Below are 13479 nucleotides of genomic sequence, written 5' to 3'. Positions count from 1 at the left end.
GAGACAGAGAGAGACAGAGAGATACAGAGGGAGACAGAGAGAGAGACAGAGAGAGACAGAAAAGAGACAAAGAGAGAGAGACAAAGAGAGACAGATAGAGACAGAGAGAGAGATAGAGAGACAGAGAAAGACACAGACAGAGACAGAGAGAGACAGAGACACAGAGAGAGACAGAGAGAGAGACAGAGACAAAGAGAGAGACAGAGAGAGACAGAGACATAGTGAGAGAGACTGATAGAGACAGAGAGAGACAGAGAGAGACAGAGAGAGAGACAGAGAGAGACAGAGATAGAGACAGACAGAGAGAGACAGAGAGAGACAGAGAGATACAGAGAGAGACAGAGACAGACACAGTGAAAGACACAGAGAGACAGAGAGAGACAGAGAGATACAGAAATAAAGACACAGAGAGAGAGAAAGAGAGACAGAGAGAGACAGAGAGAGAGACAGAGAGAGCCAAAGAGAGAGACAGAGAGAGAGACAGAGAGAGACAGATAGAGACAGAGTGAGACAGTGAGATACAGAGAAAGAGACAGAGAGAGACAGAAACCGACAAAGAGAGAGAGAGACAGAGAGAGACAGAGTAGAGTTAGAGAGAGACAGAGAGAGACACAGAGAGAGGCAGACAGAAGACAGAGACAAAGAGTGAGATAGAGAGAGACAGAGAAAGAGTGAGAGAGAATGAGAGAGACTGAGAGAGAGACAAGGAGAAACAGAGACATAGTGAGAGAGACTGAGAGAGACAGAGAGAGACAAAGAGAGAGACAGAGTGAGGCAGAGAGAGATGGAGATAGAGACACAGAGAGAGAGAGAGACAAAGAGAGAGACAGAGAGTGACAGAGAGAGAGTTAGAGAGAGACAGAGAGAGACATAGAGAGAGGCAGACAGAAGACAGAGACAAAGAGAGAGATAGAGAGAGACAGAGAAAGAGTGAGAGAGAATGAGAGAGACAGAGAGAGAGACAAGGAGAAACAGAGACAGCGTGAGAGAGACTGAGAAAGACAGAGAGAGACACAGAGAGAGACAGAGTGAGGCAGAGAGAGATGGAGATAGAGACACAGAGAGAGAGAGAGAGACAAAGAGAGAGACAGACAGTGACAGAGAGAGAGACAGAGAGAGACAGAGAGATAAAGAGAGAGACAGAGAGAGAGAAAGAGAAAGAAAGAAAAAATACAAAGAGAGAGAAACAGAGAGAGACAGAAAGAGACAGAGAGAGAGATAGAGACAGAGAGAGACAGATAGAGAGACAGAGAATAAAGAGAGAGACAGAGACAGAATGAGAGAGAATGAGAGAGAGTCAGAGACAAAGAGAGAGACAGAGAGAGACAGAAACAGAGTGAGAGAGATTGAGAGAGAGACAGAGACAGATTGAGAGAGACTGAGAGAGACAAAGAGAGAGACAGAGAGACAGAGACAAAGAGAGAGACAGAGAGAGACAGAGAGATACAGAGAGAGACAGGTAGAGACAGAGAGAGATTAAGAGAAACAGAGAGAGACAGAGAGAAACAGAGAGACAGAGACAAAGAGAGAGACAGAGAGAAACAGAGACAGTGTGAGATAGACTTAGAGAGACAGAGACACCGAGAGAGACAGAGAGAGGCAGAGAGAGACAGAGATAGAGACAGAGAGAGAGACAGAGAGAGACAGAGAGAGACCCAGAGAGATAGAGAGATACAGAGAGAGACAGAGAGAGACACAGAGAGAAACAGAGAGAGACAAAGAAAGAGACAGAGAGAGAGAGACAGAGAGACACAGAGAGACAGAGAGAGCGACAGATAGAGAGACAGAGAGAGACAGAAAGAGACAGAGAGAGACAGAGAGAGAGACAGAGACAGAGAGAGACAAAGAGAGAGACAGATAGAGAGACAGAGAGAGACAGACAGAGACAGAGAGAGACAGAGAGAGAGACAGAAAGAGACAGAGAGAGAGACAGAGACAGAGACAAAGAGAGACAGAAACAGACAAAGAGAGAGAGACAGAGAGAGACAGAAAGAGACAGAGAGAGATAGAGAGAGGCAGCTAGAGACACAGAGAGAGACAGAGAGAGAGACAGAGAGAAAGAGATAGACAGAGAGAGACAGAGACAGAGTGAGAGAGACTGAGAGAGACAGAGAGAGACACAGATAGAGACAAAGAGAGACAGAGAGAGACAGAGATAGAGACAGAGAGAGACAGAGAGAAAGAGACTGAGAGAGACAGAGAGATACATAGAGAGACAGAGAGAGACACAGAGGGAGACAGAGAGAGACAGAGAGAGACAGAGAGAGATGGATTTAGAAACAGAGAAAGACAGAGAGAGAGACAGAGTGAGCGACAGAGAGAGACAGAGAGATACAAAGGGAGACAGAGAGAGAGACAGAGAGAGACAGAAAAGAGACAAAGAGAGAGAGACAAAGAGAGACAGATAGAGACAGAGAGAGAGATAGAGAGACAGAGAAAGACACAGACAGAGACAGAGAGAGACAGAGACACAGAGAGAGACAGAGAGAGACAGAGACAAAGAGAGAGACAGAGAGAGACAGAGACATAGTGAGAGAGACTGATAGAGACAGAGAGTGACAGAGATAGAGACAGAGAGAGACAGAGAGAGACAGAGATAGAGACAGAGAGAGAGAGACAAAGAGAGAGACAGAGAGCGACAGAGAGAGAGAAAGAGAGAGAGACAGAGAGAGACAAGGAGAGAGACAGAGAGAGAGACAGAGAGAGAGACAGACAGAGACAGTGAGATACAGAGAGAGAGACAGAGAGAGACAGAGGGAGACAGAAACCGACAAAGAGAGAGAGAGACAGAAAGAGAAAGAGAGAGAGATAGAGAGAGAGACACAGAGAGAGACAGACAGAAGACAGAGACAAAGAGAGAGACAGAGAAAGAGTGAGAGAGAATGAGAGAGACAGAGAGAAACAGAGACAGAGTGAGAGAGACTTAGAGATACAGAGAGAGACACAGAGAGAGACAGAGTGAGACAGAGAGAGATGGAGATAGAGACAGAGAGAGACAGAGAGAGAGAGACAGAGAGAGACAGCGAGATACAGAGAGAGACAGAGAGAGAGAAAGAGACAGAAAGAAAACAGACAAAGAGAGAGAGACAGAGAGAGAAATAAAGAGACAGAGAGAGACATAGATAAAGACAAAGAAAGACACATAGAGAAGAGACACAGAGAGAGAAATAGAGAGAGACACAGAGAGAGACAGAGATAGAGACAGAGAGAGACAAAGAGAGAGACAGAGAAAGAGACAGAGAGAGACAGAGAGAAAGACAGAGAGAGACACAGAGAGAGACATAGATAGAGACAGAGAGAGACAGATACAGAGACAGAGACAGAGAGAGACAGAGAGAGACAGAGAGAGATACAGAAAGAGACAGAGAGAGAGAAAGAGAGGGCGACAGAAAAAGACAGAGAGGACACAGAGAGACACAGAGAGAGAAAGAGAGACAGAGAGAGAGACAGAGGGAGAAAGAGAGAGAGACAGAGACAAAGAGAGTGAATGAGAGAGACAGAGAGAGACTGAGAGAGAGAAAGAGAGGGAGACAGAGAGAGACAGAGATAGTCAGGGAGAGACAGAGATAGACAGAGAGAGAGTCATAGATACAGAAAAGAGACAAAGAGAGACAGAGAAAGACAGAGAGAGACAGAGAGATAGATGGAGAGAGACAAAGAGAGACAGATATAGAGACAGAGAGAGACAGAGAAAGACACAGAGAGAAACACAGAGAGACAGAGAGACAGAGAGAGACAGAGAGAGAGACAGAGAGAGACACAGAGATGACAGAGACATACAGAGAGAGACAAAGAGAGTAGAGAGAGACAGAAACAGACAGAGAGACAGAGAAACAGAGAGATACAGAGAGAGAGACAGAGAGAGACAGAGAGAGACACAGAGAGAGACAGAGAGAAACACAGAGAGAGACAGAGAGAGACACAGAGAGAGACATGGAGAGACACAGAGAGACACAGAGAGAGACAGAGAGAGACAGAGACAGACAGAGAGAGACAGTGAGAGACAGAGAGAGACACAAAGAGAGACAGAGAGAGACACAGAGAGACACAGAGAAGAGAGAGAGAGAGACAGACAGAGACAGAGAAAGACACAGAGAGAGAAAGACAGAGATAGAGACAGAGAGAGACAGAGAGAGAGACAGAGAGAGACTAGAGAGATAGAGATAGAGACAGAGAGAGATGGGGAGAGACACTGGGAGAAACAGAGAGAGACAGAGAGAGAGACAGAGAGAGACAGAAATAGAGATAGAGAGAGAGACAGTGACAAAGAGAATGACTGAGAAATACAGAGAGAGATACAGAGAGAGACACAGAGATAGACAGAGGGAGAGACAGAGAAAGAGAAAGAGAGAGACAGAGAGAGAAACAGAGAGAGACAGAAAAGAGACAGAGAGAGACAGAGACAGACAGAGAGAGACAGAGAGAGACAGATAGTGAGACAAAGAGAGAGGAGAGAGACAGAGAGAGACAGAGAGAGACAGAGAGCGACAAAGAAAGAAACAGAGATAGACGGAGAGAGACAGAGAGAGAGACAGAGAGAGACAGAGAGAGACACAGAGAGAGACAGAGAGAGACACAGAGATAGACAGAGAGAGAGATACAAGAAAGAGAGACAGAGAGAGACAGAGAGAGTGATACAGAGAGAGAGACAAAGAGAGACAGAGAGAGACAGAGAGACAGAGAGAGACAGAGATAACAGAGATAGAGAGACACAGAGCGAGACAGAGAGAGACAGAGAGAGACACAGAGAGAGACAGAGAGAGAGACAGATAGAGACAGAGACAGACAGAGAGAGACAGAGAGAGACAGAGAGAGAGACAGACAGAGACAGAGAGAGACAGAGAGAGATACAGAGAGAGACACAGAGAGAGACAGAGGGAGAGACAGAGAAAGAGAAAGAGAGAGACAGAGAGAGAGAGACAGAGAGAGAGACAGAGAAGGACAGAAAAGAGACAGAGAGAGAGACAGAGAGAGAAACACAGAGACACACAGAGAGACAGAGAGAGAGACAGAGAGAGACGAGAGAGACAGAGAGAGACAGAGAGAGACAGAGAGAGACACAGAGAGCAAAAGAGAGAGACAGAGAGTTACACAAAGAGAGCATAGAGATACAGAAGGACAAAGAGAGAAGAGAGACAGAGAGAGACACAGAGAGAGACATAGATAGAGACAGAGAGAGACAGATACAGAGACAGAGAGAGACAGAGAGAGACAGAGAGAGATACAGAAAGAGACAGAGAGAGAGAAAGAAGGGCGACAGAGAAAGACAGAGAGGACACAGAGAGACACAGAGAGAGAAAGAGAGACAGAAAGAGAGACAGAGGGAGAAAGAAAGAGAGACAGAGACAAAGAGAGTGAATGAGAGAGACAGAGAGAGAACGAGAGAGAGACAGAGAGGGAGACAGAGAGAGACAGAGATAGTCAGGAAGAGACAGAGATAGACAGAGAGAGTCATAGATACAGAAAAGAGACAAAGAGAGAGAGACAAAGAGAGACAGAGAAATACAGAGAGAGACAGAGAGAGAGATGGAGAGAGACAGAGACAGATATAGAGACAGACAGAGACAGAGAAAGACACTGTGAGAAACACAGAGAGACAGAGAGACAGAGAGAGAGACAGAGAGAGACACAGAGATGACAGAGACATACAGAGAGAGACAAAGAGAGTAGAGAGAGACAGAGAGACAGAGAGAGACAGAGAGAGAGAGACACAGAGAGAGAAAGAAAGAGACAGATAGAGACAGAGTGAGACAAAGAAAGACACAGAGAGAGACAGAGAGATATATAGAGAGAGACAGAAAGAGACAGAAACAGACAGAGAGACAGAGAAACAGAGAGATACAGAGAGAGACAGAGAGAGACAGAAAGAGACACAGAGAGAGACAGAGAGAAACACAGAGAGAGACAAGGAGAGACACAGAGAGAGACATGGAGAGACACAGAGAGACACAGAGAGAGACAGAGAGAGACAGAGACAGACAGAGAGAGACAGTGAGAGACAGAGAGAGACACAAAGAGAGACAGAGAGAGACACAGAGAAGATAGAGAGAGAGAGACAGACAAAGACAGAGAGAGACACAGAGAGAGAGACAGAGATAGAGACAGAGAGAGACAGAGAGAGAGAGACAGAGAGAGACTCAGAGAGATAGAGATAGAGACAGAGAGAGATGGGGAGAGACACTGGGAGAAACAGAGAGAGACAGAGAGAGAGACAGAGAGAGACAGAAATAGAGATAGAGAGAGACAGAGAGAGAGACAGAGACAAAGAGAATGACAGAGAAATACAGAGAGAGATACAGAGAGAGACACAGAGATAGACAGAGGGAGAGACAGAGAAAGAGAAAGAGAGAGGCAGAGAGAGAGACAGAGAGAGACAGAAAAGAGACAGAGAGAGAGACAGAGACAGACAGAGAGAGACAGAGAGAGACAGATAGTGAGACAAAGAGAGAGGAGAGAGACAGAGAGAGACAGAGAGAGACAAAGAGAGACAAAGAGAGACACAGAGAGCGACAAAGAAAGAAACAGAGATAGACGGAGAGAGACATAGAGAGAGACAGAGAGAGACAGAGAGAGACACAGAGAGAGACAGAGAGAGATACAGAGAGAGACAGAGAGTGAGAGATACAAGAAAGAGAGACAGAGAGAGACTGAGAGAGAGATACAGAGAGAGAGACAGAGAGAGACAGAGAGACAGAGAGAGACAGAAATAGACAGAGATAGAGAAAGAGACACAGAGAGAGACAGAGAGAGACAGAGGGAGACACAGAGAGAGACAGAGAGAGAGACAGAGAGAGACAGAAAAGAGACAGAGAGAGAGACAGATAGAGACAGAGACAGACAGAGAGAGACAGAGAGAGACAGAGAGAGAGACAGACAGAGACAGAGAGAGACAGAAGGAGATACAGAGAGAGAAACAGAGAGAGACAGAGGGAGAGACAGAGAAAGAGAAAGAGAGAGACAGAGAGAGAGACAGAGAGAGACGAGAGAGACAGAGAGAGACAGAGAGAGACACAGAGAGCAAAAGAGAGAGATAGAGAGTTACATAAAGAGAGCATAGAGATACAGAGAGACAAAGAGAGAAGAGAGACAGAGAGAGACACAGAGAAAAACAGAGAGAGACAGAGAGAGTGAGACAGAGAGAGACACAAAGAGAGACAGAGAAAGAAAGAGAGAGACAGAGAAAGACAGAGAAGGACAGATAGAGAGAAAGAAAAGGAAACAGACAGAGAGAGAGAGACAGAGACAGAGTGAGAGAGACTGAGAGAGACAGAGAGATACTGAGAGAGACAAAGAGAGACAGAGAGAGACAGAAAAGAGACAAAGGGAGAGAGACAGAGAGAGACACAGAGAGAGACAGAGAGAGACAGAGAGAGACAGAGAGAGACAGAGAGAGATGGATTTAGAAACAGAGAAAGACAGAGAGAGAGACAGAGTGAGAGACAGAGAGAGACAGAGAGATACAGAGGGAGACAGAGAGAGAGACAGAGAGAGACAGAAAAGAGACAAAGAGAGAGAGACAAAGAGAGACAGATAGAGACAGAGAGAGAGATAGAGAGACAGAGAAAGACACAGACAGAGACAGAGAGAGACAGAGACACAGAGAGAGACAGAGAGAGAGACAGAGACAAAGAGAGAGACAGAGAGAGACAGAGACATAGTGAGAGAGACTGATAGAGACAGAGAGAGACAGAGAGAGACAGAGAGAGAGACAGAGAGAGACAGAGATAGAGACAGACAGAGAGAGACAGAGAGAGACAGAGAGATACAGAGAGAGACAGAGACAGACACAGTGAAAGACACAGAGAGACAGAGAGAGACAGAGAGATACAGAAATAAAGACACAGAGAGAGAGAAAGAGAGACAGAGAGAGACAGAGAGAGAGACAGAGAGAGCCAAAGAGAGAGACAGAGAGAGAGACAGAGAGAGACAGATAGAGACAGAGTGAGACAGTGAGATACAGAGAAAGAGACAGAGAGAGACAGAAACCGACAAAGAGAGAGAGAGACAGAGAGAGACAGAGTAGAGTTAGAGAGAGACAGAGAGAGACACAGAGAGAGGCAGACAGAAGACAGAGACAAAGAGTGAGATAGAGAGAGACAGAGAAAGAGTGAGAGAGAATGAGAGAGACTGAGAGAGAGACAAGGAGAAACAGAGACATAGTGAGAGAGACTGAGAGAGACAGAGAGAGACAAAGAGAGAGACAGAGTGAGGCAGAGAGAGATGGAGATAGAGACACAGAGAGAGAGAGAGACAAAGAGAGAGACAGAGAGTGACAGAGAGAGAGTTAGAGAGAGACAGAGAGAGACATAGAGAGAGGCAGACAGAAGACAGAGACAAAGAGAGAGATAGAGAGAGACAGAGAAAGAGTGAGAGAGAATGAGAGAGACAGAGAGAGAGACAAGGAGAAACAGAGACAGTGTGAGAGAGACTGAGAAAGACAGAGAGAGACACAGAGAGAGACAGAGTGAGGCAGAGAGAGATGGAGATAGAGACACAGAGAGAGAGAGAGACAAAGAGAGAGACAGACAGTGACAGAGAGAGAGACAGAGAGAGACAGAGAGATAAAGAGAGAGACAGAGAGAGAGAAAGAGAAAGAAAGAAAAAATACAAAGAGAGAGAAACAGAGAGAGACAGAAAGAGACAGAGAGAGAGATAGAGACAGAGAGAGACAGATAGAGAGACAGAGAATAAAGAGAGAGACAGAGACAGAATGAGAGAGAATGAGAGAGAGTCAGAGAAAAAGAGAGAGACAGAGAGAGACAGAAACAGAGTGAGAGAGATTGAGAGAGAGACAGAGACAGATTGAGAGAGACTGAGAGAGACAAAGAGAGAGACAGAGAGACAGAGACAAAGAGAGAGACAGAGAGAGACAGAGAGATACAGAGAGAGACAGGTAGAGACAGAGAGAGATTAAGAGAAACAGAGAGAGACAGAGAGAAACAGAGAGACAGAGACAAAGAGAGAGACAGAGAGAAACAGAGACAGTGTGAGATAGACTTAGAGAGACAGAGACACCGAGAGAGACAGAGAGAGGCAGAGAGAGACAGAGATAGAGACAGAGAGAGAGACAGAGAGAGACAGAGAGAGACCCAGAGAGATAGAGAGATACAGAGAGAGACAGAGAGAGACACAGAGAGAAACAGAGAGAGACAAAGAAAGAGACAGAGAGAGAGAGACAGAGAGACACAGAGAGACAGAGAGAGCGACAGATAGAGAGACAGAGAGAGACAGAAAGAGACAGAGAGAGACAGAGAGAGAGACAGAGACAGAGAGAGACAAAGAGAGAGACAGATAGAGAGACAGAGAGAGACAGACAGAGACAGAGAGAGACAGAGAGAGAGACAGAAAGAGACAGAGAGAGAGACAGAGACAGAGACAAAGAAAGACAGAAACAGACAAAGAGAGAGAGACAGAGAGAGACAGAAAGAGACAGAGAGAGATAGAGAGAGGCAGCTAGAGACACAGAGAGAGACAGAGAGAGAGACAGAGAGAAAGAGATAGACAGAGAGAGACAGAGACAGAGTGAGAGAGACTGAGAGAGACAGAGAGAGACACAGATAGAGACAAAGAGAGACAGAGAGAGACAGAGATAGAGACAGAGAGAGACAGAGAGAAAGAGACTGAGAGAGACAGAGAGATACATAGAGAGACAGAGAGAGACACAGAGGGAGACAGAGAGAGACAGAGAGAGACAGAGAGAGATGGATTTAGAAACAGAGAAAGACAGAGAGAGAGACAGAGTGAGCGACAGAGAGAGACAGAGAGATACAAAGGGAGACAGAGAGAGAGACAGAGAGAGACAGAAAAGAGACAAAGAGAGAGAGACAAAGAGAGACAGATAGAGACAGAGAGAGAGATAGAGAGACAGAGAAAGACACAGACAGAGACAGAGAGAGACAGAGACACAGAGAGAGACAGAGAGAGACAGAGACAAAGAGAGAGACAGAGAGAGACAGAGACATAGTGAGAGAGACTGATAGAGACAGAGAGTGACAGAGATAGAGACAGAGAGAGACAGAGAGAGACAGAGATAGAGACAGAGAGAGAGAGACAAAGAGAGAGACAGAGAGCGACAGAGAGAGAGAAAGAGAGAGAGACAGAGAGAGACAAGGAGAGAGACAGAGAGAGAGACAGAGAGAGAGACAGACAGAGACAGTGAGATACAGAGAGAGAGACAGAGAGAGACAGAGAGAGACAGAAACCGACAAAGAGAGAGAGAGACAGAAAGAGAAAGAGAGAGAGATAGAGAGAGAGACACAGAGAGAGACAGACAGAAGACAGAGACAAAGAGAGAGACAGAGAAAGAGTGAGAGAGAATGAGAGAGACAGAGAGAAACAGAGACAGAGTGAGAGAGACTTAGAGATACAGAGAGAGACACAGAGAGAGACAGAGTGAGACAGAGAGAGATGGAGATAGAGACAGAGAGAGACAGAGAGAGAGAGACAGAGAGAGACAGCGAGATACAGAGAGAGACAGAGAGAGAGAAAGAGACAGAAAGAAAACAGACAAAGAGAGAGAGACAGAGAGAGAAATAAAGAGACAGAGAGAGACATAGATAAAGACAAAGAAAGACACATAGAGAAGAGACACAGAGAGAGAGATAGAGAGAGACACAGAGAGAGACAGAGATAGAGACAGAGAGAGACACAGAGAGAGACAGAGAAAGAGACAGAGAGAGACAGAGAGAAAGACAGAGAGAGACATAGATAGAGACAGAGAGAGACAGATACAGAGACAGAGACAGAGAGAGACAGAGAGAGACAGAGAGAGATACAGAAAGAGACAGAGAGAGAGAAAGAGAGGGCGACAGAAAAAGACAGAGAGGACACAGAGAGACACAGAGAGAGAAAGAGAGACAGAGAGAGAGACAGAGGGAGAAAGAGAGAGAGACAGAGACAAAGAGAGTGAATGAGAGAGACAGAGAGAGACTGAGAGAGAGAAAGAGAGAGAGACAGAGAGAGACAGAGATAGTCAGGGAGAGACAGAGATAGACAGAGAGAGAGTCATAGATACAGAAAAGAGACAAAGAGAGACAGAGAAAGACAGAGAGAGACAGAGAGATAGATGGAGAGAGACAGAGAGAGACAGATATAGAGACAGAGAGAGACAGAGAAAGACACAGAGAGAAACACAGAGAGACAGAGAGACAGAGAGAGACAGAGAGAGAGACAGAGAGAGACACAGAGATGACAGAGACATACAGAGAGAGACAAAGAGAGTAGAGAGAGACAGAAACAGACAGAGAGACAGAGAAACAGAGAGATACAGAGAGAGAGACAGAGAGAGACAGAGAGAGACACAGAGAGAGACAGAGAGAAACACAGAGAGAGACAGAGAGAGACACAGAGAGAGACATGGAGAGACACAGAGAGACACAGAGAGAGACAGAGAGAGACAGAGACAGACAGAGAGAGACAGTGAGAGACAGAGAGAGACACAAAGAGAGACAGAGAGAGACACAGAGAGACACAGAGAAGAGAGAGAGAGAGACAGACAGAGACAGAGAAAGACACAGAGAGAGAAAGACAGAGATAGAGACAGAGAGAGACAGAGAGAGAGACAGAGAGAGACTAGAGAGATAGAGATAGAGACAGAGAGAGATGGGGAGAGACACTGGGAGAAACAGAGAGAGACAGAGAGAGAGACAGAGAGAGACAGAAATAGAGATAGAGAGAGAGACAGTGACAAAGAGAATGACTGAGAAATACAGAGAGAGATACAGAGAGAGACACAGAGATAGACAGAGGGAGAGACAGAGAAAGAGAAAGAGAGAGACAGAGAGAGAAACAGAGAGAGACAGAAAAGAGACAGAGAGAGACAGAGACAGACAGAGAGAGACAGAGAGAGACAGATAGTGAGACAAAGAGAGAGTAGAGAGACAGAGAGAGACAGAGAGAGACAGAGAGCGACAAAGAAAGAAACAGAGATAGACGGAGAGAGACAGAGAGAGAGACAGAGAGAGACAGAGAGAGACACAGAGAGAGACAGAGAGAGACACAGAGATAGACAGAGAGAGAGATACAAGAAAGAGAGACAGAGAGAGACAGAGAGAGTGATACAGAGAGAGAGACAAAGAGAGACAGAGAGAGACAGAGAGACAGAGAGAGACAGAGATAACAGAGATAGAGAGAGACACAGAGCGAGACAGAGAGAGACAGAGAGAGACACAGAGAGAGACAGAGAGAGAGACAGATAGAGACAGAGACAGACAGAGAGAGACAGAGAGAGACAGAGAGAGAGACAGACAGAGACAGAGAGAGACAGAGAGAGATACAGAGAGAGACACAGAGAGAGACAGAGGGAGAGACAGAGAAAGAGAAAGAGAGAGACAGAGAGAGAGAGACAGAGAGAGAGACAGAGAAGGACAGAAAAGAGACAGAGAGAGAGACAGAGAGAGAAACACAGAGACACACAGAGAGACAGAGAGAGAGACAGAGAGAGACGAGAGAGACAGAGAGAGACAGAGAGAGACAGAGAGAGACACAGAGAGCAAAAGAGAGAGACAGAGAGTTACACAAAGAGAGCATAGAGATACAGAAGGACAAAGAGAGAAGAGAGACAGAGAGAGACACAGAGAGAGACATAGATAGAGACAGAGAGAGACAGATACAGAGACAGAGAGAGACAGAGAGAGACAGAGAGAGATACAGAAAGAGACAGAGAGAGAGAAAGAAGGGCGACAGAGAAAGACAGAGAGGACACAGAGAGACACAGAGAGAGAAAGAGAGACAGAAAGAGAGACAGAGGGAGAAAGAAAGAGAGACAGAGACAAAGAGAGTGAATGAGAGAGACAGAGAGAGAACGAGAGAGAGACAGAGAGGGAGACAGAGAGAGACAGAGATAGTCAGGAAGAGACAGAGATAGACAGAGAGAGTCATAGATACAGAAAAGAGACAAAGAGAGAGAGACAAAGAGAGACAGAGAAATACAGAGAGAGACAGAGAGAGAGATGGAGAGAGACAGAGACAGATATAGAGACAGACAGAGACAGAGAAAGACACTGTGAGAAACACAGAGAGACAGAGAGACAGAGAGAGACAGAGAGAGAGACAGAGAGAGACACAGAGATGACAGAGACATACAGAGAGAGACAAAGAGAGTAGAGAGAGACAGAGAGACAGAGAGAGACAGAGAGAGAGAGACACAGAGAGAGAAAGAAAGAGACAGATAGAGACAGAGTGAGACAAAGAAAGACACAGAGAGAGACAGAGAGATATATAGAGAGAGACAGAAAGAGACAGAAACAGACAGAGAGACAGAGAAACAGAGAGATACAGAGAGAGACAGAGAGAGACAGAAAGAGACACAGAGAGAGACAGAGAGAAACACAGAGAGAGACAAGGAGAGACACAGAGAGAGACATGGAGAGACACAGAGAGACACAGAGAGAGACAGAGAGACAGAGACAGACAGAGAGAGACAGTGAGAGACAGAGAGAGACACAAAGAGAGACAGAGAGAGACACAGAGAAGATAGAG

This window comes from Mus caroli, unplaced genomic scaffold, assembly GCF_978045245.1.
Source record: "Mus caroli unplaced genomic scaffold, Mus_caroli_1 scaffold_21, whole genome shotgun sequence".
In the NCBI taxonomy this organism is placed as follows: Eukaryota; Metazoa; Chordata; class Mammalia; order Rodentia; family Muridae; genus Mus; species Mus caroli.
This window is presented reverse-complemented; position numbering follows the sequence as displayed.